This window comes from Coregonus clupeaformis, chromosome 9, assembly GCF_020615455.1.
Source record: "Coregonus clupeaformis isolate EN_2021a chromosome 9, ASM2061545v1, whole genome shotgun sequence".
NCBI classification, from domain to species: Eukaryota; Metazoa; Chordata; class Actinopteri; order Salmoniformes; family Salmonidae; genus Coregonus; species Coregonus clupeaformis.
Genome location: NC_059200.1, coordinates 55770217 through 55792749, shown reverse-complemented (window position 1 = coordinate 55792749; position 22533 = coordinate 55770217).

Sequence of the window (22533 nt, the reverse complement as noted above, 5' to 3'; positions counted from 1 at the left end):
TGGCAAGAGGGAGAGAGGCCTGGGCCACGGGGAGGAGAGACCCCCAGGAAATTTTTAGGGGGGGGCTCACGACGTCGGGGCAGCAGGTGTACGGGTTAGAGCGGTGCAAAGCGTTGGCAGAGAAGGCCGCCAGGTTAGGGGGGCCACTGGGCACAGAGGAGAGGGAAAGTGTGGAGGCACGGCGAGAGGTACTGGGGTGTGTTACCAGTCCGGTCCGGCCCGTTCCTGATCCCTGCGTGGGGCCAGTGGTGTGTGTCCCCAGTACGGTCCGGCCTGTTCCTGCCATTCCCACCAAGGCAGTGGTGCGCGTCGTCAGCCCAGCCCGGCCTGTTCCTGCCATTCCCACCAAGTCTGTGGTGTGCGTCGACAGCCCGGCCCGGCCTGTTCCTGCCATTCCCACCAAGTCAGTGGTGCGCGTCGTCAGCCCAGCCCGGCCTGTTCCTGCCATTCCCACCAAGTCAGTGGTGCACGTCGTCAGCCCAGCCCGGCCGGTTCCTGCCATTCCCACCAAGTCAGTGGTGTGCGTCGACAGCCCAGCCCGGCCTGTCCCTGCTCCACGCACCAAGCCTACGAGGTGCGTCGCCAGTCCAGCCCGGCCTGTCCCTGCTCCATGTTTCTATGTTTAGTTTTCAATGTTTTTTGTTCTAGATCGTTTAGTTCTATGTTGGCCAGGGTGGTTCCCAATCAGAGGCAGCTGTAGCTCGTTGTCTCTGATTGGGGACCATATTTAGGCAGCCTGTTTTGCACTAGTCTTTGTGGGATCTTGATCCGTATAGGTTTGTTGTGTTATAACCTCAGGACTTCACGTATCGTTTCGTTTTGTTGTTTTGTTCGTGTGTTGTGTACGTAATAAAAGTATGTACGCTTATCACGCTGCGCCTTGGTCCGTGTCTTCAGTCAACGATCGTGACGTGAAGTGACATGTATTTTTCTTTACCCTGCTCCTGCTCCGACAGGTGCATGATAATGGCCCAAAACTAATTTCACACATATTATTTAATATATATATATATATATATATATATATATAAGACCAGTAATAATTAGAAAATCGGGAGGTGCCTGAACAAAAATTGAGCTTGAGAGGGGGTGACCTAAGGTACCGGAACACTTGACGAAAATAAAGCATTGCATGCATATCATCGCATTTGTGTAGTGGCATAGAGCAGTAGAGTTGAGGCACTTACAGAAATATATCCTTTTATAAATGCATTTCATGCAATTCTAAGTAATTTTACATGACTGAAGACTGGCAGAATCTTTTTAATACTACACAAATTATCGAAATGTAAGGCTACTTTGACATCAATAAAAACAACCTTTACATTTTAGCAGACGCTCTTATCCAGAGCAACTTACAGTTAGTCAATGCATACATGTATTTATTTGTAAATCTCCCAATATGCGCTGCATGAAATGGTCACTTTTGCGCTTGTTTTCAAGGACACACCTCAAATATTGCCACCACCTCCCTCCTCAGCACAAGTGAGCTGATATTAGACAGGTAAATTGCTGAACCTGGCGCATGGGGTGGAAAACACCAGTAACCCTTTGCTCCAGGCAACATTTTTCGTGTACGTGGCCGGGCCCCTTCAATGTTACCACAATTGTCATAACAACCCACTGACTGAGCTACGGTCATGCTCGCTTTAATGACATCAATTCCCTGCTATCACTGTTGTGTGGACAGCTATGCAGGAGAGAGATGGTTCGTTAGAGAGGACAGAGGGGATGCAGAGGATAAGAATGAATATCAAGTTAATAGACACATCCAGAAGCTTGAATGTACACAGTATGTGTACAGTAAATTAGATACATTTTGAGAAGCTTTCCCAGACCCAGATTAAGCCTATTACTGTACTACAGCCTATTACTGTACTACTGGTCCTCTGTAGCTCAGCTGGTAGAGCACGGCGCTTGTAACGCCAAGGTAGTGGGTTCGATCCCCGGGACCACCCATTCACAAAAATAATGTATGCACGCATGACTGTAAGTCGCTTTGGATAAAAGCGTCTGCTAAATGGCATATTATTATTATTATATAAAGCACTTTCAATGGAGATTCTCTACTGAGAATGCTTTTTAGTCCAGGAGAATGTTTAATAGAGTCCTGGGAAACTAGCCCGTAGGGGAGAGTTGGGTAAGTTGAGCCAAAGGGTTAAGTTGAGCCACCGTTGTTTCTAGGAAACCATTCACAACATTTATTATTTTACCATTTAGGAAGAGGTCATCATTTCATGGAGTCTGTGAAGGAAGAAACCACATGGAAAAAGTGGTACGCAAGTTAGGTCCAAAATACTGATTTTCACCAAGTCAAGAATGTCTTGTGTTACAGGTTTCATGATGCTTCTATCTAAACCAAAGCAGATACTTTTAAGATTGTTCTATACATCAGTTGGGGTCTCTATAAGCTTCAACATGAGGTCCTAATCCTAGCATTAAAGTGCGTGGGCTTATATAGCCAAATGGGTAAATTGAGCCAATGGTTGAGCCAATGGCAAGTTGAGTACATTGAAGTGTTTTCTGCCATGGCATAATGCAAGGCATTATCGCTGGGACGTGAGGTAACAACAGGGCCTGGTCTATGTTAAACGTTTTTAAAAAAGTACAAAGTGTTTGTTAGGTGTTAAGCCTGTGTTAAAATATGCTTAAAATTATTAAAAGTGATTGTGTTGAATTGTGTTTGGGAAATAAAGATAGACATGGTTTTAAAAAGGTAGTGGTAATATTTCATCCAGTACAGAAATGTTTAGGCGGCTTAAATTACCCTGTCCCGCCGCTCAACTTACCCCATAGAGACCACTTTTTTGGACAAGCTGTGTTTTCAAAACTGTAATGTTTGCATGAATTCAGATTATTTCCAGGGATAAACAACATCCTGAAATATATGTAGATATCTTTGTTAGAAAGAATACTATATTTCCCTTGATAGAGTGATACTGAATGTAAAAAATTGCTCAAGTTACCCCTCTCTCCCCTACTGCCTGTTGAATGCTAAGTGCACATGAACTTTGGATTGTATCTCTCTCTTTCTAATCTTAGATTCTGTATAAAATACTGTATGTCAACAGGCTGTTTAGTACAATGTGTTATAGCTGTAGTCTGTCTGTAGGTGGCGGTCCAGGCCACATTATAACCTGTGTTGTTGAGACTCAGGTCTAGACTTAATGGTGGTGGTGAGTGAGAGAGAGGGCCTCTATGTTTCCTCACCCAAGGAGAAATTAAGCGCTATCAACTCCTAAGAAGTCAAAGGAGTTCACTCGTGACACACACACACACACACACACACACACACACACACACACACACACACACACACACACACACACACACACACACACACACACACACACACATCACGTCCTTCTGAAACACTGACTGTCAACATGCCTCTCTTCATCTTATTCAAACCGTATGACTGGCTCTCCTTCTCTCTGACCACCCATACAGCACACTGGACATATACAGGCAATCTGGAAATATGCACTGTGTCTGCTTCTCCAGCCTGGCCTCATAGCCATACAAAATATACTTTAAGTATTTCTGAGCACCTCCAAGACTTATGATACCTACTAATGGTCTAGTTACTTGAAACAGAAATGAAAGTAGGGAGGTTGGTCGGGGAGGATGGGTATGCGTAATCCGCGACAGTCTAGCAATTCAAAGGTAGCAGGTACGAGTCGTGTCAGGGACAACTGTAGCATTTTAGCTAACCCTTCCCCTAACCTTTATTCTTTCCTTTTTTCCCCCCAAGTTATATATATATATATATATATATATATATATATATATATATATATATATATATATATTTTTTTATTCAGAATGAATGAAAGATAACATTTAAAGACATTGTAAATGTTACCCCTCTTTGTCCACCTTTGACCTCCCTCCCCCCTTCCCAGAATGCCTCCAAACACATTTAAAAGGAAAGGGAAAGTCACGTCAGAAAACAAAACAAAAGTATACAACAATGTTACTTCAATACAAGCAAAAATGTAATAGCCTAACAATTTCAGGTGATTAGGTGATCTTATAGGCCTATAGTAGTAATCTCAAGCGGTGGGGGTGGGGCCAAGAGTACTAATCTGGAGGAAGTATTTGGAGCTGTTCAAAATAGGATATCATCGGGTCCCAGGTGGAATAGAATGAGTTGGTTGACCCTCGAATGGTATACTTAATTTTTTTCTAATTTTAGGAACAGCATCAGATCTTTGAGCCTAATGGAGGATTGATAGATTTCCAATCCAACACAATCCTTCTGCTGGCTAACAGGGAGCCAAAGGCAATGGCATCCAGCTGTCCATTGGTCAGAGAGGTATTGTTGTTTGGTACTCCAAAATAGCAATTTCTGCACTTGGCTGCAACTTTATACCAAATGCTTCAGAAAGGGTTTTAAATATAGTGGACCAATAATCTGCCAGACGGGGTCAGGACCAGAACATGTGGGTCAAGTCCGCCAAGGAGCCTTTACACCTGTCACATGTACCATCAATATTTGGGTAGAATTTGGACAATCTGGCATTACTGAAATGGATACGGTGAAGTACTTTAAACTGTACAAGGCTGAGCCGGGCACAAGAGGAGCTTCCATTTACCCTAAGTAAGGTACCATTCCAGACTTCATCAGAGATCTCTCCACCATGTTCCCTTTCCCACTCAGATCAGATTTTATTGAGTGAGGGGTTATCAAGGGACATGATTATCTCAAAAATATGGGATATGAGTCCCTTTAGTAGAAAAGGTGTTTTCAAAAGGGCATCCAGACCCGATCCTGGTGACAGAATTGGAAAGGTTGGGCTTTGAGTGCGAATAAACTGGCAGATTTGAAAATACCTAAATAAACTTGAATGGGGTAGATTAAATTTGATAGCGAGGTCTTCGAAATTGGCAAAGGTGTCATCAATATAAAGGTCATTAAACTTAGTAAGGCCATTCCACAGCCTGAAAGCTGAATCCAGTTTGCCTGGAAGGAAGAGGTGATTATTATATATAGGACCTTGAATAGATAAATCACAGAGTTTAAAATGTTGACGGAATTGAATCCACATTTTAAGAGTATTGACAACAATTGTTTTGGATGTGTAGCGCGAAGATGAAAGAGGGAGATTGGAGGTGACTAAAGCTGACAAAGAGGAGGTGAAACAGGAGTTGGCTTCTGTTTGACACCAGTCAGTTTCTGGGGTGTGAAGCCAGTAAACAATATTTTGTATATTTGCTACCCAGTAATAATACATAAAGTTAGGAAGGGCTAGTCCTCTGTGTGTTCTATCTCTCTGGAGGAATACTTTATGTATTCTTGGATTCCCAACACCCCATAAAAAAAGATATAAGCTTATCCACTGAAGTGAAAAAAGACTTTGGTAAAAAAAAGAGGTAGACATTGGAACAAATACAGAAATCTGGGCAATACATTCATCTTGATACAATTCACTTTACCAGTTAAAGTAAAATGGAGAATACTCCATCTCTGAAAGTCCACTTTAAGTTTGCTAATCAGGGGAGTAAAGTTCTCATCATGGAGGGAGGACAAGGTACGGGTGATATTGATCCCTAAATATTAAAAGCCAGACTTGGACATACAAAATGGAATAGTATCCCGTGGAATTTGTAATGCTAATTTATTAATAGGAAAACATTCCCTTTTTGAGAAATTCAATTTACAACCCAAAAACACACCAAACCTATGCAGTAGGTCCACTACCTCAGGGACACACGGTTCAGGGTCTGAGATATATAAAAGCAAATAATCTGCATACAAGGAAACTTTGTGTTCCAGTCCCCATCTGTAGATACCATGTATTGAGGGTGTGGGCTTTAGCATAATAGAAAGGGGTTCTATTGCCAGGGCAAATAACAGAGGGGACATTGGACATCCCTGGCGTGTGGCTCTTGATAATGGGAAATACTGTGAACGAAGTTTGTTTGTAAGTACTGATGCCTTGGGTGATGAGTACAACAGTCGGACCCAGGAAATGTAGTTTGCAACAAAGCCACATTTTCCCAGTACAGAGAATAAATATTCCCATTCTACCCTATCAAATGCCTTCTCCGTATCTAAAGAGATAACTACTTCACGAATGTCCAAAGATGCAGGAGAGTGTATGACATTAAGCAGATGTCGAATGTTAGAAAAGGAGTGGCGACCCTTAATAAACTCTGTCTGATCAGTCGATATGATGTCAGTCATAGTGGACTCTATTCGAGAGGCAAGCAATTTCGCTAATATTTTAACATCTGCTTTTAAAAGTGAGCTCGGTCAGTATGAGCCACACTCAGATGCATCTTTGCCGGGTTTTAACAAAAGTGTGATCGATGGGTTTGGGTTAAAACACCCTGGTCCAGGGCGCTTTCAAATATTTCAAGCAGGAGTGGGGCCAGTTTGGCAGAAAACTGGACCAGGGGATTTCCCACTTTGCATTGCTGTAATTGAATTAATAATCTCCACTAATGGCAAAGGTTGATCAATTTCCTCTCTCTAATGGTAGGAGTTTCCAAATTGTCAACAAAATCATTCATAATTGTATTGTCTTCAGGTGATTTTTTGAAAGTATTATTGATTCCAGTGGGACTAACTGTTACGACACCCGAGGTGTTGTGAATTTGAGGGTTCAGCTGTGAGGAAGATCTGCACTTGAGTTGATGAGCTAGAAGTCGACCAGCCTTTTCTCCATGTTCGTAAACAAAACCGCGTGCGCGGAGTAGCTGCTGCTCAGCCTTATCTGTGGATAGTAAATTGTACTGAGATTGAAGACTCAGCCTTTCTTTGTAAAGTTCTGGTGATGGAGAGTATTGTTGGTCTAATTCCAGAATTGCGTCGATAAGCTGTTGTTGTTTAATTTTCCGTTGTTTATTGAGAAGAGAGGAATAGGAAATTATTTGTCTCAATAAAGACATAAATTGCATTTGATAGAATGGTGCGGAATGAATTGTTTGAAAGTAAAGATGAGTTAAGTCTCCATGGGGGGCGATCTGTATAGTTCAATGAGAATGAGAGGTTGAGCGACAGAGGAGCATGGTCACTAATAACAATGGCAGAGTATTCTACTTTCTTAACAGAGGGGAGAAGGGCTTTATCTACGAAAAAGTAATATATTCTAGAATAGGAGTGGTGCACATGTGAAAAGAAAGAACATTCTTTGTTACTGGAAAAAAGGAATCTCCATGGATCTACACATCCTGTCTGGCTCATAAATGCAGACAAAGTGCTGGACATTTTTGAGGGAGATAATGATCTAGGGTTTGAGCGGTCCAAGAGTGGGTGGATCACACAATTCAAGTCGCCTCCAAAAAGTAAATAATATGAGTTGAGATTGGGCAGCAAAGAAATAAGTTTGTTAATAAACTCAACATCATCCCAATTGGGAGCATACTCATTTACAAGCAAAACAGAGGTGTGAAGGAGAGAACCAGATACCATGGCTTTAACAAACGCAAATAGCCAAATAAAATGCTTCTGTTAGTCAAGACTTCGCCCATGGGTTGTGTTAGGGCCGTGCTCCACGCCATGCTCCCGCAGCCGCACCGCACAACTGTGTCCACAACCACAAAGACCACAGCAGGGAACGCACCCCACAAACACGAATGCCAAAACATTCCAACGTCAATTAACCTCCGCAGAGGCGAAAGCTAAATAAACTCAGCAAAAAAAGAAACGTCCTCTCACTGTCAACTGCGTTTATTTTCAGCAAACTTAACATGTGTAAATATTTGTATGAACATAACAAGATTCAACAACTGAGAGATCAACTGTTCCACAGACATGTGACTAACAGAAATTGAATAATGTGTCCCTGAACAAAGAGGGGGTCAAAATCAAAAGTAACAGTCAGTATCTGTTGTGGCCACCAGCTGCATTAAGTACTGCAGTGCATCTCCTCCTCATGGACTGCACCAGATTTGCCAGTCCTTGCTGTGAGATGTTACCCCACTCTTCCACCAAGACACCTGCAAGTTCCCGGACATTTCTGGGGGGAATGGCCCTAGCCCTCACCCTCCGATCCAACAGGCCCCAGACGTGCTCAATGGGATTGAGATCCGGGCTCTTCGCTGGCCATGGCAGAACACTGACATTCCTGTTTTGCAGGAAATCACCCACAGAATGAGCAGTATGGCTGGTGGCATTGTCATGCTGGAGGGTAATGTCAGGATGAGCCTGCATGAAGGGTACCACATGAGGGAGGATGTCTTCCCTGTAACACACAGCGTTGAGATTGCCTGCAATGACAACAAGCTCAGTCCGATGATGCTGTGACACACCGCCCCAGACCATGACGGACCCTCCACCTCCAAATCGATCCCGCTCCAGAGTACAGGCCTCGGTGTAACGCTCATTCCTTCGAGGATAAACACGAATCTGACCATCACCCCTGGTGAGACAAAACCGCGACTCGTCAGGTGAAGAGCACTTTTTGCCAGTCCTGTCTGGCCCATAGGCGACGTTGTTGCCAGTGATGTCAGGTGAGGACCTGCCTTACAACAGGCCTACAAGCCTCTCTCAGCCTATTACGGAAAGTCTGAGCACTGATGGAGGGATTGTGCGTTCCTGGTGTAACTCGGGCAGTTGTTGTTGGAATCCTGTACCTGTCCCGCAGGTGTGATGTTCGGATGTACCGATCCTGTGCAGGTGTTGTTACACGTGGTCTGCCACTGCTAGGACGATCAGCTGTCCGTCCTGTCTCCCTGTAGCGCTGTCTTAGGCGTCTCACAGTACGGACATTGCAATTTATTGCCCTGGCCACATCTGCAGTCCTCGTGCCTCCTTGCAGCATGCCTAAGACATGTTCACGCAGATGAGCAGGGACCCTGGGCATCTTTCTTTTGGTGTTTTTAAGACTCAGTAGAAGGGCCTCTTTAGTGTCCTAAGTTTTAATAACTGTGACCTTAATTGCCTACTGTCTGTAAGCTGTTAGTGTCTTAACGACCGTTCCACAGGTGCATGTTCATTAATTATTTATGGTTCATTGAACAAGCATGGGAAACAGTGTTTAAACCCTCTGTGAAGTTATTTGGATTTTTACGAATTATCTTTGAAAGACAGTGTCCTGAAAAAGGGACATTAATTTTTTTGCTGAGTTTATATCCAAACACCCACTCAATCAAACAAAGGCATTACAGTCACATGAAAGAAAATGCAAACAATAAAGTAACCCGAGTCAAACCCTAAGATTGTAGCATTAGTAAATAGTCTTTAGAGAGGTAACGTTAAATGACTAGCTAATGCCAACTTAGTAGTTCAAACAAAAACAAACTTACGTTGGATATTTAACATGTGTTACTAGTACCAGCTAAGCTAGTCAGCACGCCAATATTACATGGATACAGGTCTTCGTTCAGTTGATTCTAGATGTAGCTAGCTAGGTAGTTGTCCATATGTCAAGCTATGTATCAGCTACCTAGCTGCTAGAAATGGTGGAGAAGTACTTAGCTAAATCCCCTGCCACATTCAAATAGCCCAATCAGTCCTTGAGCACTCTGGTTTTGTTGTGCGTAGCTAGCCATTCTAGCAAGTCAGCCCAATGTTCCTGTTTTCTGAAATCTTCTCAGCCAAGTATAGACGTAATAAAGATATCCCTGGGTGCTCCTGGAGTTAAGCATTCATCTTGTTGCCATGTAAAAATACATTTAAAATGTGCCATTAGCTAGCCAGCCAGATAGTAAAGAGTGTGTCCAGCCATCTCCCGCTAGCCAGCATATTTGATTGACGTATTAGCTAATGTTGCCACTAATCTCAGTCAAATAAAACTAAATAAAATAAAGACGTAATCGGGTGCTACCGGAATGAGAAGAAAAAAAAACATTGCTTTCATGTGAAAAGTAATATCCAAGTGGATGTCATTAAAATCAGTCCGTTGCCAGCTAGCAAAGCAGCCAGCCACATAGCCATCCCGCCATGGCTAGCCAGCTGGGCCGCTTCCTTTACTCTATGCGCTGGATATACAGTGGGGAAAAAAAGTATTTAGTCAGCCACCAATTGTGCAAGTTCTACCACTTAAAAAGATGAGAGAGGCCTGTAATTTTCATCATAGGTACATGTCAACTATGACAGACAAATTGAGGAAAAAAAATCCAGAAAATCACATTGTAGGATTTTTAATTAATTTATTTGCAAATTATGGTGGAAAATAAGTATTTGGTCACCTACAAACAAGCAAGATTTCTGGCTCTCACAGACCTGTAACTTCTTCTTTAAGAGGCTCCTCTGTCCTCCACTCGTTACCGGTATTAATGGCACCTGTTTGAGCTTGTTATCAGTATAAAAGACACCTGTCCACAACCTCAAACAGTCACACTCCAAACTCCACTATGGCCAAGACCAAAGAGCTGTCAAAGGGCACCAGAAACAAAATTGTAGACCTGCACCAGGCTGGGAAGACTGAATCTGCAATAGGTAAGCAGCTTGGTTTGAAGAAATCAACTGTGGGAGCAATTATTAGGAAATGGAAGACATACAAGACCACTGATAATCTCCCTCGATCTGGGGCTCCACGCAAGATCTCACCCCGTGGGGTCAAAATGATCACAAGAACGGTGAGCAAATATCCCAGAACCACACGGGGGGACGTAGTGAATGACCTGCAGAGAGCTGGGACCAAAGTAACAAAGCCTACAATCAGTAACACACTATGCCGCTAGGGACTCAAATCCTGCAGTGCAAGACATTTCCCCCTGCTTAAGCCAGTACATGTCCAGGCCCGTCTGAAGTTTGCTAGAGTGCATTTGGATGATCCAGAAGATCATTGGGAGAATGTCATATGGTCAGATGAAACCAAAATATAACTTTTTGGTAAAAACTCAACTCATCGTATTTGGAGGACAAAGAATGCTGAGTTGCATCCAAAGAACACCATACCTACTGTGAAGCATGGGGGTGGAAACATCATGCTTTGGGGCTGTTTTTCTGCAAAGGGACCAGGACGACTGATCCGTGTAAAGGAAAGAATGAATGGGGCCATGTATCGTGAGATTTTGAGTGAAATTCTCCTTCCATCAGCAAGGGCATTGAAGATGAAACGTGGCTGGGTCTTTCAGCATGACAATGATCCCAAACACACAGCCCGGGCAATGAAGGAGTGGCTTCGTAAGAAGCATTTCAAGGTCCTGGAGTGGCCTAGCTAGTCTCCAGATCTCAACCCCATAGAAAATCTTTGGAGGGAGTTGAAAGTCCGTGTTGCCCAGCGACAGCCCCAAAACATCACTACTCTAGAGGAGATCTGCATGGAGGAATGGGCCAAAATACCAGCAACAGTGTGTGAAAACCTTGTGAAGACTTACAGAAAACATTTGACCTGTGTCATTGCCAACAAAGGGTATATAACAAAGTATTGAGCAACTTTTGTTATTGACCAAATACTTATTTTCCACCATAATTTGCAAATAAATTCATAAAAAATCCTACAATGTGATTTTCTGGATTTTTTTCCTCATTTTGTCTGTCATAGTTGACATGTACCTATGATGAAAATTACAGGCCTCTCTCATCTTTTTAAGTGGGAGAACATGCACAATTGGTGGCTGACTAAATACTTTTTTTCCCCACTGTAGATTACTTTAGCCTTGGCCAGTGTGTCAAAAATTAGGGTCTCTCCCTCATAAAAGACACGAAGACGGCAGGGTGTAGGAGCTGAAATTGTATCCCCTTCTTATAGAGACAGGTTTTGATGTCCTTGAATTCAGCTCTTTTCTTCTCGAGATTGGCACTCAGGTGCGGGTAGAATCGTTTATCTTGGCCACAGAATTTTGGTTGATGCTCCCTCGCCCAGCGCATTGCACGTTCCTTGTCTTGGTAATGATGAAAGCGGGCTATGATCGCCCCTGAGGTGGGTGTGGGGGCGAGGGATCAAAGACATTGTTACCCATCACTTCCACCAGCATGTCGGAGACAAATTTCACAGGTTTGACTCCAGTCTCAATTCCCACCATGACGCCAATGATCCGGATGTTTTCCCTTCTGGTATAATTCTCCAACGAATCTACAGTGGCTTGCGAAAGTATTCACCCCCCTTGGCATTTTTCCTATTTTGTTGCCTTACAACCTGGAATTAAAATGGTTTTTTGGGGGGTTTGTATCATTTGATTTACACAACATGCCTATCACTTTGAAGATGCAAAATAAAAAAAATTGTGAAGCAAACAAGAAATAAGACAAAAAAACAGAAAACTTGAGCGTGCATAACTATTCACCCCCCCCAAAGTCAATACTTTGTAGAGCCACCTTTTGCAGCAATTACACCTGCAAGTCTCTTGGGGTATGTCTCTATAAGGTTGGCACATCTAGCCACTGACATTTTTGCCCATTCTTCGAGGCAAAACTGCTCCAGCTCCTTCAAGTTGGATGGGTTCCGCTGGTGTACAGCAATCTTTAAGTCATACCACAGATTCTCAATTGGATTGAGGTCTGGGATTTGACTAGGCCATTCCAAGACATTTAAATGTTTCCCCTTAAACCACTCGAGTGTTGCTTTAGCAGTATGCTTAGGGTCATTGTCCTGCTGGAAGGTGAACCTCCGTCCCAGTCTCAAATCTCTGAAGACTGAAACAGGTTTCCCTCAACAATTTCCCTGTATTTAGCGCCATCCATCATTCCTTAAATTCTGACCAGTTTCCCAGTCCCTGCCAATGAAAAACATCCCCACAGCATGATGCTGCCACCACCATGCTTTACTGTGGGGATGGTGTTCTCGGGGCGATGAGAGGTGTTGGGTTTGCGCCAGACATAGCGTTTTCCTTGATGGCCAAAAAGCTCAATTTTAGTCTCATCTGACCAGAGTAACTTCTTCCATATGTTTGGGGCGTCTCCCACATGGCTTTTGGCGAACACCAAACGTGCTTGCTTATTTTTTTCTTTAAGCAATGGCTTTTTTCTGGCCACTCTTCCGTAAAGCCCAGCTCTGTGGAGTGTATGGCTTAAAGTGGTCCTATGGACAGATACTCCAATCTCCGCTGTGGAGCTTTGCAGCTCCTTCAGGGTTATCTTTGGTCTCTTTGTTGCCTCTCTGATTAATGCCCTCCTTGCCTGGTCTGTGAGTTTTGGTGGGCGGCCCTCTCTTGGCAGGTTTGTTGTGGTGCCATATTCTTTCCATTTTTAATAATGAATTTAATGGTGCTATGTGGGATGTTCAAAGCTTCTGATATTTTTTATAACCCAACCCTGATCTGATTGGGTCCCTGACCTGATATGAGAGCTCCTTGGTCTTCATGGTGCCGCTTGCTTGGTGGTGCCCCTTGCTTAATGGTGTATAAATACTGAGATCATGTGACACTTAGATTGCACACAGGTGGACTTTATTTAACTAATTATGTGACTTCTGAAGGTAATTGGTTGCACCAGATCTTATTTAGGGGCTTCATACCAAAGGGGGTGAATATATATGCACGCACCACTTTTCCATTATTATTATTTTTTGAATGTTTTGAAACAAGTTATTTTTTTAATTTCACTTCACCAATTTGGACTATTTTGTTTATGTCCATTACATGAAATCCAAATAAAAATCAATTTAAATTACAGGTTGTAATGCAACAAAATAGGAAAAACGCCAAGGGGGATGAATACTTTTGCAAGGCACTGTAGGCTACTGTGGCTATTTGATCATAATGTAGGCCTACTAGAGTGGCCTACCATCAAAAACAATGGAGAAAATGCATCCTATAACATTTTAACATGGAAATTGCTGGTCTATCATTCAGCCTACTGTAGCAGCCAATGTGTGGTGTTCAATGTAGGCCTATATTCCATGAGACTTCTGAAAATAAACATAGAGGGCTTGACATTACCTGTCTATCCACTTGTCCTTCAGACAACGAGGTGACTGAAAATGTTGTGTTGTTTGATGCAAAAAAAACACTTTACAAAATAAAATGCATTATTATTCCCATACCATTACTACAGAGAATCAGACACATTATTCTACCCTCTGCTTATTGGCTACTCAGCTTATTCAAGCCTGTCTCAAAATACAACACTTCCCCTTTATGACAAAAAAAAAGCTCTTTACCTCACTCTCTTTTCAAAGATTTGGTCAAAGATGTCTAGAAATGTACAAGTTTTGTGGTCTTGTAGCAAGCAATCACTCCCCTATTGCTGACTACAAATGATATATAACTGGGCTGATAACCCGCTAATTAGCAAAGGATATTGAACAGAATGTGCACACGTGGCTACATGCAGCTCTCACTTTGATCTCAAAACAAGCGCATCTACTCACGACTGCTCATGCTGTAAACACAGTCCAGTTCAAAGTAAATGGCTCCGATCCATAAATGGAAAAGTGTCTATTTGCATACATTGCATTGGGAAAGTATTCAGACCCCTTGACTTTTTCCACATTGTTAAGTTACAGCCTTATTCTACACAAAATACCCCGTAATGGCAAAGCGAGAACAGGTTTTTAGAAATGTTTGCTAATTTATAAAAGATAAAAAACAGAAATACCTACGTAAGTATTATGGGGTATTGTGTGTAGATTGATGAGGGGAAAAAAACTATTTAATCAATTTTAGAATAAGGCTGTAACGTAACAGAGTGTGGAAAAATTCAAGCGGTCTGAATACTTTCCGAATGCACTGTATAGGCCTACTGCAGCTCTGACTGTTTATGCCACACCGGTCTGTGTAAAGTATGGACTGAGTAGTGTGTCTCAATGCAATAGAATCCTACTCCAATGCGTTCTGCCTATAACACAATGTCTTACATAGTTTGTTTTGTTTCAGTATGTTGCACTGAAAGTGGCTAATATTGCGTTGATTCGATCACAATTGCCACAGTAAAGGGAAATGTTGATAGAGTTAACAGGGAAAACTCTAGAACAGTGGTCACCAACCTTTTCTGAGTCAAAATCCAAGCCAAGATCTACAGCTCAGATTTTTAAAAAACATTACTTAAAAAATGTATATCTATGCAACATTAACCAATTAAAAACAGGTATGTAGCAATGAGGTTTGTGTAGTTAACTATAGGCCCAATACATTGTCATCGCATACTGGCTTTGGTTGAATTGCCCTGCCAATGAATGCATTGTTGTTCGGGCAATTTTTTTAATTTGAGGTAGGCTATATGATCAGACCGGTAATATATCCGTTGTTGTATTACTTATGAAGCACAGCTGAGTGAGCATACATTTAAATAATTAGCTTTTTATTTTATTTTACTGGGCTGATGTTGCCTGCATCTGATGGTCAATCTCAGCGGAGGGAGAGAGCAGCATACTGAGGGTCCGCCTCTCATTTCGCTCTCCCTTTCCTCCACTGACACTGACCAAAAAGGGACCGTCTTCCAGCTGATGGCGAAACTCGAGTCGCACCACATTATTTCTTCCTCATGTACAAATTCATGTTGTTACTCCTATGAACAGAGAAAGTGAAATATTCCTCAATATTAAAAAAAGACCAAGCCGCTAATAATAACAACAACGCAAGCCTATCGATACACTTTCCTACTAATTTATTGCTGCTGCAATGTTTGTTGTAGCGCTAAGTGAAAATAGGAAGAACTTTGGTGTATTCGTTGACAGTCTCTCTCTAGTCATGGTTGTAAACATTTTGAAATCTCACAGTATCAACTTTGCTGTAGCTTTCTTTTATGCCTGCTACATTACTGCAGACACGGTCATCTGAGCCATGCAATTGGCCAGCTGTAGGCCTATAGTGCACTTGAAGGCAGAGTTTGTGCCTTCACCAACTGCGATCGACAGTTGGTTGATCATTGCTCTTGAAAGTTGAGTTAAGTTCAATCTTGTGCTTCTCTTTGTGGGCTGATATTTCTGCGCAGCAGTCCCGGGAAGCTGCACTGCAGTCTCAGGGCTATTGCGCATGCACAGACGCGCACAGCTTAGAGGTGTCCACATACTTTTGTATATACAGTGTATGAATGATTGATCGCGGAAAAAGGATAACGCAAAAAAAAATATTATTCTGAATGATCTAAAGGATGTATTCGAGGTCCAAAAATGTTTCCACTTTGTAAAGCACAGCGAACAATGCGGGCTCCGAAGTAAAGTGGATTTTCCAAGGGCCATAGTGACGAACAAGAATCTGATTGGCAAAGAAGTCCAGTATTTATTCACCAGGACAGGCTAAGATCATGTTAACCTAATAGGTAGCAGGTTTGCTTCAGAGCATTCGTTGCTATGGTTTCAGATCAGGCTCTCTTTTAAGCTCTCTTTCTGGAGCTAGAAATTCTGAGTTTGCACAAGTTCTGGTTTGACAGTCACTAATCCAGCTTTCTGGAATACCCCTCAGGCCTACCACCGTTGTGTCGCCGGCAAACTTAATGATGGTGTTAGAGTCATGCGCGGTTGAACAGGGAGTACAGGAGGAGACTAAACACTCACCCCTGAGGGGCAACCGTGTTGATGGTCAGCGTGGCGGATGTGTTGTTGCCTATCCTCACCACCTGGGGGCGTCCCGTCAGGTAGTCCAGGATCCAGTTGCAGAGGGAGGTGTTCATTCCCAGGGTCCTTAACTTAGTGATGAGCTTGGAGGGCACTATGGTGTTGAACGCTGAGCTGTAAACTACTAAACCATGCCACCAGTCTTCTGATCTGACTCGCTTGGTCATATCTCAACAACCCAACCTTGCTCTTTTTCAAGAAAACAACCCAACTAAGTGACTCAATGCCTGCAACCCAGCAGTTGTGTCAATCAAACAACCCAACATTTTTAGTGTAATACACTGTGTGTCTCAGGCGGATTCTAGAGTCTAGAATCCTCCTCTTTAAATCTCTGACAGTTAGGCAGACCTGAGGAGTGTACTATTTATGTAGCTAGATATACCCAGGCTTTAAATAATAAATGAGCTAGCTTCAGTTAGCTTCACATTCCCACTCAGGCTAAATCCGTACTACGACGGTGCATATTGCTCGCCTGCCTGTCGCTTACTCTAGTGGGCTTGTAACTGACAATCCCCAAACTCTTAATTGAGACAATGCTGAAACATCAATCCATGGGTGAGTCAGTGCCACATTAAAATGTTTGCCCAAAATGAACCTGAAAGAAAAGTTATCTTGCAAATTCAGCTGGGTATGATGTGAAATAGGCTATAAGGTGCTGTCTTTCTTTTATTACGTATTGTTAATGCCGTATTTGATGTGCTTTGGTGTGCTTGTCAATGCACACAGCCCCTTTTTCCTCACTCCTATCGATAAAATTATTTTATAACCTCATACCAAAGTTTTACTGTGCATGAACTTACAAATGCATCCTGTCATTACTAAATATGTAACATGATAGGTATTTAAAAATGTCTTCTTTTTTTTACACAAAACAAAAACATTTGATTATCATGGTCTTCCTCAAATGAAGGGGATGATGAAGCAGTGTTTGCGAGAGGGAGGGAATCTGATTTCATTGGTCCTCAACTCGCAGCTCAGACACTTCATTCAGGATAAATGGAGTTATCCCTGAGTTAGCCTGCCCAGGAGCAGGTTCGTTTGTTTGTTCAAGCCCTTAAGAACTGTTGTCCGCTAAATATGATAATCTGTTTTCTCCTGCCAATTTATTGGCTGTCCAGTATCCAGACAACCTGTCCCCAGAGCTTCCTATACAGTTAATCTCTTTCTGTAACATGTTGAGGCCGGCAATTAAGGAGAATGAGAGGCTCAATTAAAGATGTTTCAGAACTGCTGTATTTGAAGCACCACTCCCTTCTGCCCAGTTTCCCTGATGTTGCTATGGCAATCAAGCTGTTTTTACCATCCTGTAACTGTTGCTTCTGCAGAGAGATCGTTTTCTAAACTAAAACTCATAAAGAACTACCGATGAAGCATTAGGCTCTCTGTCTAATATGTGCTTCTGAACACCTGAATAAGCTCCACTCATTGCACTGGCGCCATTTTAGCCTTGACCACGGCATTTGTTCACTGATATCCCCTTTTACGTTCAATCATTTACATTTACATTTACATTTACATTATTTAGCAGACGCTCTTATCCAGAGCGACTTACAAATTGGTGCATTCAACTTATGATAGCCAGTGGGAAACCACTTTTTCTTTTTATGTATGGGGGGTGGGGGAAGAAGGATTACTTTTATACTATTCCAGGTATTCCTTAAAGAGGTAGGGTTTCAAGTGTCTCCGGAAGGTGGTCAGTGACTCCGCTGTCCTGGCGTCGTGGGGGAGCTTGTTCCACCATTGGGGTGCCAGAGCAGCGAATAGCTTTGACTGGGCTGAGCGGGAACTGTGCTTCCGTAGAGGTAGGGGAGCTAGCAGGCCAGAGGTGGATGAACGTAGTGCCCTCGTTTGGGTGTAGGGTCTGATCAGAGCCTGAAGTTAAGGAGGTGCCGTTCCCCTCACAGCTCCGTAGGCAAGCACCATGGTCTTGTAGTAGATGCGAGCCTCAACTGGAAGCCAGTGTGCGGAGGAGCGGGGTGACATGAGAGAACTTGGGAAGGTTGAACACCAGACGGGCTGCAGCGTTCTGGATAAGTTGTAGGGGTTTAATGGCACAGGCAGGGAGCCCAGCCAACAGCGAGTTGCAGTAATCCAGACGGGAGATGACAAGTGCCTGGATTAGGACCTGTGCCGCTTTCTGTGTAAGGTAGGGTCGTACTCTGAAAATGTTGTAGAGCATGAACCTGCAGGATCGGGTCACCACTTTGATGTTAGCGGAGAACGACAGGGTGTTGTCCAGGGTCAATCAGTAATATGTTCACATTCCTGAAGCCCAAGAAACAAACACTTCCTAGTACGTACATATTGTAAATTAAAACGGTTCATGTGAATGACTTTTTTTTTATTAAAGAAAATAGACATCGATGACAGGCGTATGGACCCCCAGAGATCATGTTTTGTCTGCAAATTAATAATTGACATGTTGGAGTCACTTTGCCATCTCAACCAAAAATCTAATTTAAAGACTAGGACTAAATCTAATCTAATCAAACTATAAATGCACTTTGAATGAAGTTTGATTTAATTTAGTCCTTTTCTATAACTATAACATATCTCCCATCCAGCTGTAGATAAATTAATTATCCAGTAGGAGCCTATTGTTTTCCTTTTTTTAAAGGTACAACATAGATTCCACGTCACAATACGTTGACAAATTACGTTGTTTCAACCAGTTTGTGCCCAGTGGGTAACCAGACCATTGGCATGGTGCAGGAGCAAATAGGGTCAAAGTAGTGGAATGGGGTGGTGGGTTTTAATGAGTGTAGGGTAAATTGGAGGGTTCTTTTTTATTTTATTGTTTTTGTATCACAAAGTATTTATACTATAGTTCAGTTGGGGGTGGTAATGCAACATATTGGATGTCAACCACTGTTCAAATTAAATCACATTTTATTGGTCGCATACACATATTTAGCAGATGTTATTGTGGGTGTAGCAAAATGCTTGTGGTGTAGCGAAATGTTAAACCCCACTGAAGAAGAAGAAGAAGAAGAAGAAGAAGAAGAAGAAGAAGAAGAAGAAGAAGAAGAAGAAGAAGAAGAAGAAGAAGAAGAAGAAGAAGAAGACTTCGTCGCAAGAGATTGGATGTCAAAACTGAAATAGCAACTAGCTATTATGTTAAGGTAAGAATGATTTGAGGTAAAAGTTGTTCCTTTATTTGTTGTAACTGTCACAAGGCAGTGACATTGTTAGCATTAGCTAGCAAATATTAGTTTACTAGCTAACGTTAGTTTATTAGCTAACGTTAATTAAAACAAACTAAAGGGGACCATCATTCTGTTTGTGTCTAACAATGCTACGTTAGCTATATAGCTAGCTAGGTTAGGTAACGTTTGAACATTGATAGCTAGCTAGCTCTCGGAGCGAAGAGGCTATCCTGTTAGCTGACATTACCAATAATAGTTTTTGTCTTAAAAGTTATAGTCTTAAATAGCTAACTAGCTATTTAAGACTATGACAGAAATACTTATATCTGGTTATACATTGCTTTTACTTAGCTAGCTAGCTAGCTATCAACAAGAGAGACATTGAGGTCTTACCTAGCTACAATTCATAGCTAGTTGTCTAACACTAGCTGTAAACAGTCGAGTTGACTTCCTATTTTAAAAGGCCTTGATGAGTAGAATAACTAGCAGCTAGCTAGCTAATTAACATTAGTATTTGAAACCATCCAGTCCTATGATTAATTGTCTATCATTTACAAACTGTTATTTGTTTCTGGCAGTCATATCATACCTGATTATAAGGGATCGGGGTTTGGCTGGATCTAGACAGAGTCTGACACTTCTCCGATCTACAGAGAGGGGGAGTCATCAGACTCGATCTGTTTCACCTGAGTTCTGAGCACACCTGTCAGTAATTAGAGTAGGATATAAGGTGTGCTCAGAAGTTCAGTCGGTGCGAGGTATTGTTCCTTTGTGACTTGCTAAGGGTTTTGTTCAGAGAGAGAGAGAGATAGTTTGTTTTTGATTACCAGTGTACCAGACCTGTGCTTCGGTGTTTGACTCCCCGAATTGCTTAATCCTCTGCTTGTCTATCCCAGTGATTACCGTACTCTGAACCTGTGCCCGTGCCCTCGACTACGACTACGCCCGCTCCCTTGGTACCTCTGCCTGTCTCTGCCTTGCCCGGTTTTGACCCCAGCTCGCCAGACCACGATTAAGCTATTTCCTTGTCTGTACTCTAATAAAGCATCGCAATTCTGCGATTGGATCTTACCACTCTGTCCGAGTATTCATTACAGAATACCTCGCCTCAACCATGGATCCAGCGGAATTACAGAGGCGATGGGAGATACAGGAGAAACGGATGGATGAACTCCTGCAACTACTCAACGCTGGTGCGGCTGAAGGCACCACCCCGAGCACGGTCAGTCCTCGTCATGCACCTCCGATTTCTCTACCGACTAAGTACGATGGGGAACCTGGCAAATGTCAGGGGTTTCTACTCCAGACGTCCCTGTATATGTCCTATAATCGTACTATGTTCTCCGATGACCGTAGCAGGGTGGATTTCATGATTTCTCTGCTAACGGGAAGAGCACTGGATTGGGCTACTGCGCTTTGGGCAGCTGAGGTCCCCGAGTTGAATGTGGAAGTTCAGTTTAAGAGACTGTTCCGAGAGGTGTTCGACCACCCAGTATCTGGGCGTAGCGTGGGAGACCAACTATGCGAACTTCAGCAGGGCCGTCGCACAGTCGCCGATTACGCATTAGAGTTTCGGACTATAGCAGCTGGTAGCGGCTGGAGCGAGACTGCTTTGCTCACCGTTTTCCGAAGAGGGCTGCGCCAAGAAGTACAGACTGAGTTGGCCTGTCGGGGAGATATCACTGCGCTACATGAATTTATCAACATAGCCATCGCTATTGATAATTTGATAGTGCAACACAAGGTATCCGCAGTCCAGGAGCCCTCGGTCACAGGTCCTAAGCAATCGACAGAGCAGAGGAGAGAATCTGAGGAGGAACCCATGCAACTGGGACGGTCGCCCTTACGAAGTTCGGTGAGACAACAACGTCGGCAGGACGGACTATGCCTGTATTGTGGTCAGTCGGGTCATTTCATTCGGCAATGTCCGGTACGACCCAACCGTACCCCAGAATATCGCCTCGGAACTGCCAAACCGGTGAGTGAGACTCCAGTTTTCAACATTACATCTAAACAAATGTATGTGCCAGTTACCTTATCTGTCGGAGAGAAAGTGCGCAGGTTGGAAGGTCTTATTGATTCCGGAGCGGCTGCCAGTTTTATGGATATGGGTCTCGCTGAGGAATTGGGAGTTCAACTTATCCCAATTCAACCTCCCCTGCGAGTCAACGCGCTAGACGGTGAGCCCATGGGCACTGGGTTCATTACGCACCGTACAGAGGTAGTAAAGTTACAAGTGGGCTCCATACACCATGAGAACATCATTCTGTTCGTCATCTCTGCTCCACGGGAGCCGCTAGTTCTCGGCCACCCCTGGCTCGTCACCCATGATCCGGTCATCTCCTGGAAATCTGCCGATATCACTGCTTGGAGTGAGGTATGTAGGGCAGAGTGCCTCAATTTACCGTGCAAAACGTCTACTGTGGAGGATGCGCAGGGTGCGGTGTCTACTGTTGTTCCAACAGAATACCAGGATTACGCACAGGTGTTCTCCAAGGAGAGGGCTACCGTGTTACCACCTCATCGGGCCTGGGACTGCGCGATTGATCTGCTATCCGGGGCTACACCTCCTCATGGAATAATCTACCCTTTGTCACAGCCGGAACGAGAATCGATGAGCAAGTATATTGACGAGGCGCTACAGCAAGGGGCCATTCGCCCATCTACGTCTCCCGCCGCATCCAGTTTTTTCTTCGTTAAGAAAAAGGATGGCAGACCGCGCCCTTGTATAGACTATCGAGGTTTGAACGATATTACCATCAAAAATCGTTACCCCCTTCCTTTGATTCCAGAAGCCCTCGAGCAGGTGGGGCAGGCCTCGATCTACAGTAAACTGGACCTCAGGAGTGCGTACAATCTGGTGCTCATTAGAGAAGGGGATGAATGGAAGACAGCCTTCAGCACACATCGAGGACACTATGAATATTGTATCTGTAACGATCCCGGCAGTCTGAGTCGGGTCCTGTCTGTGGACTAGTTTTTCTGCCCGTGATCTC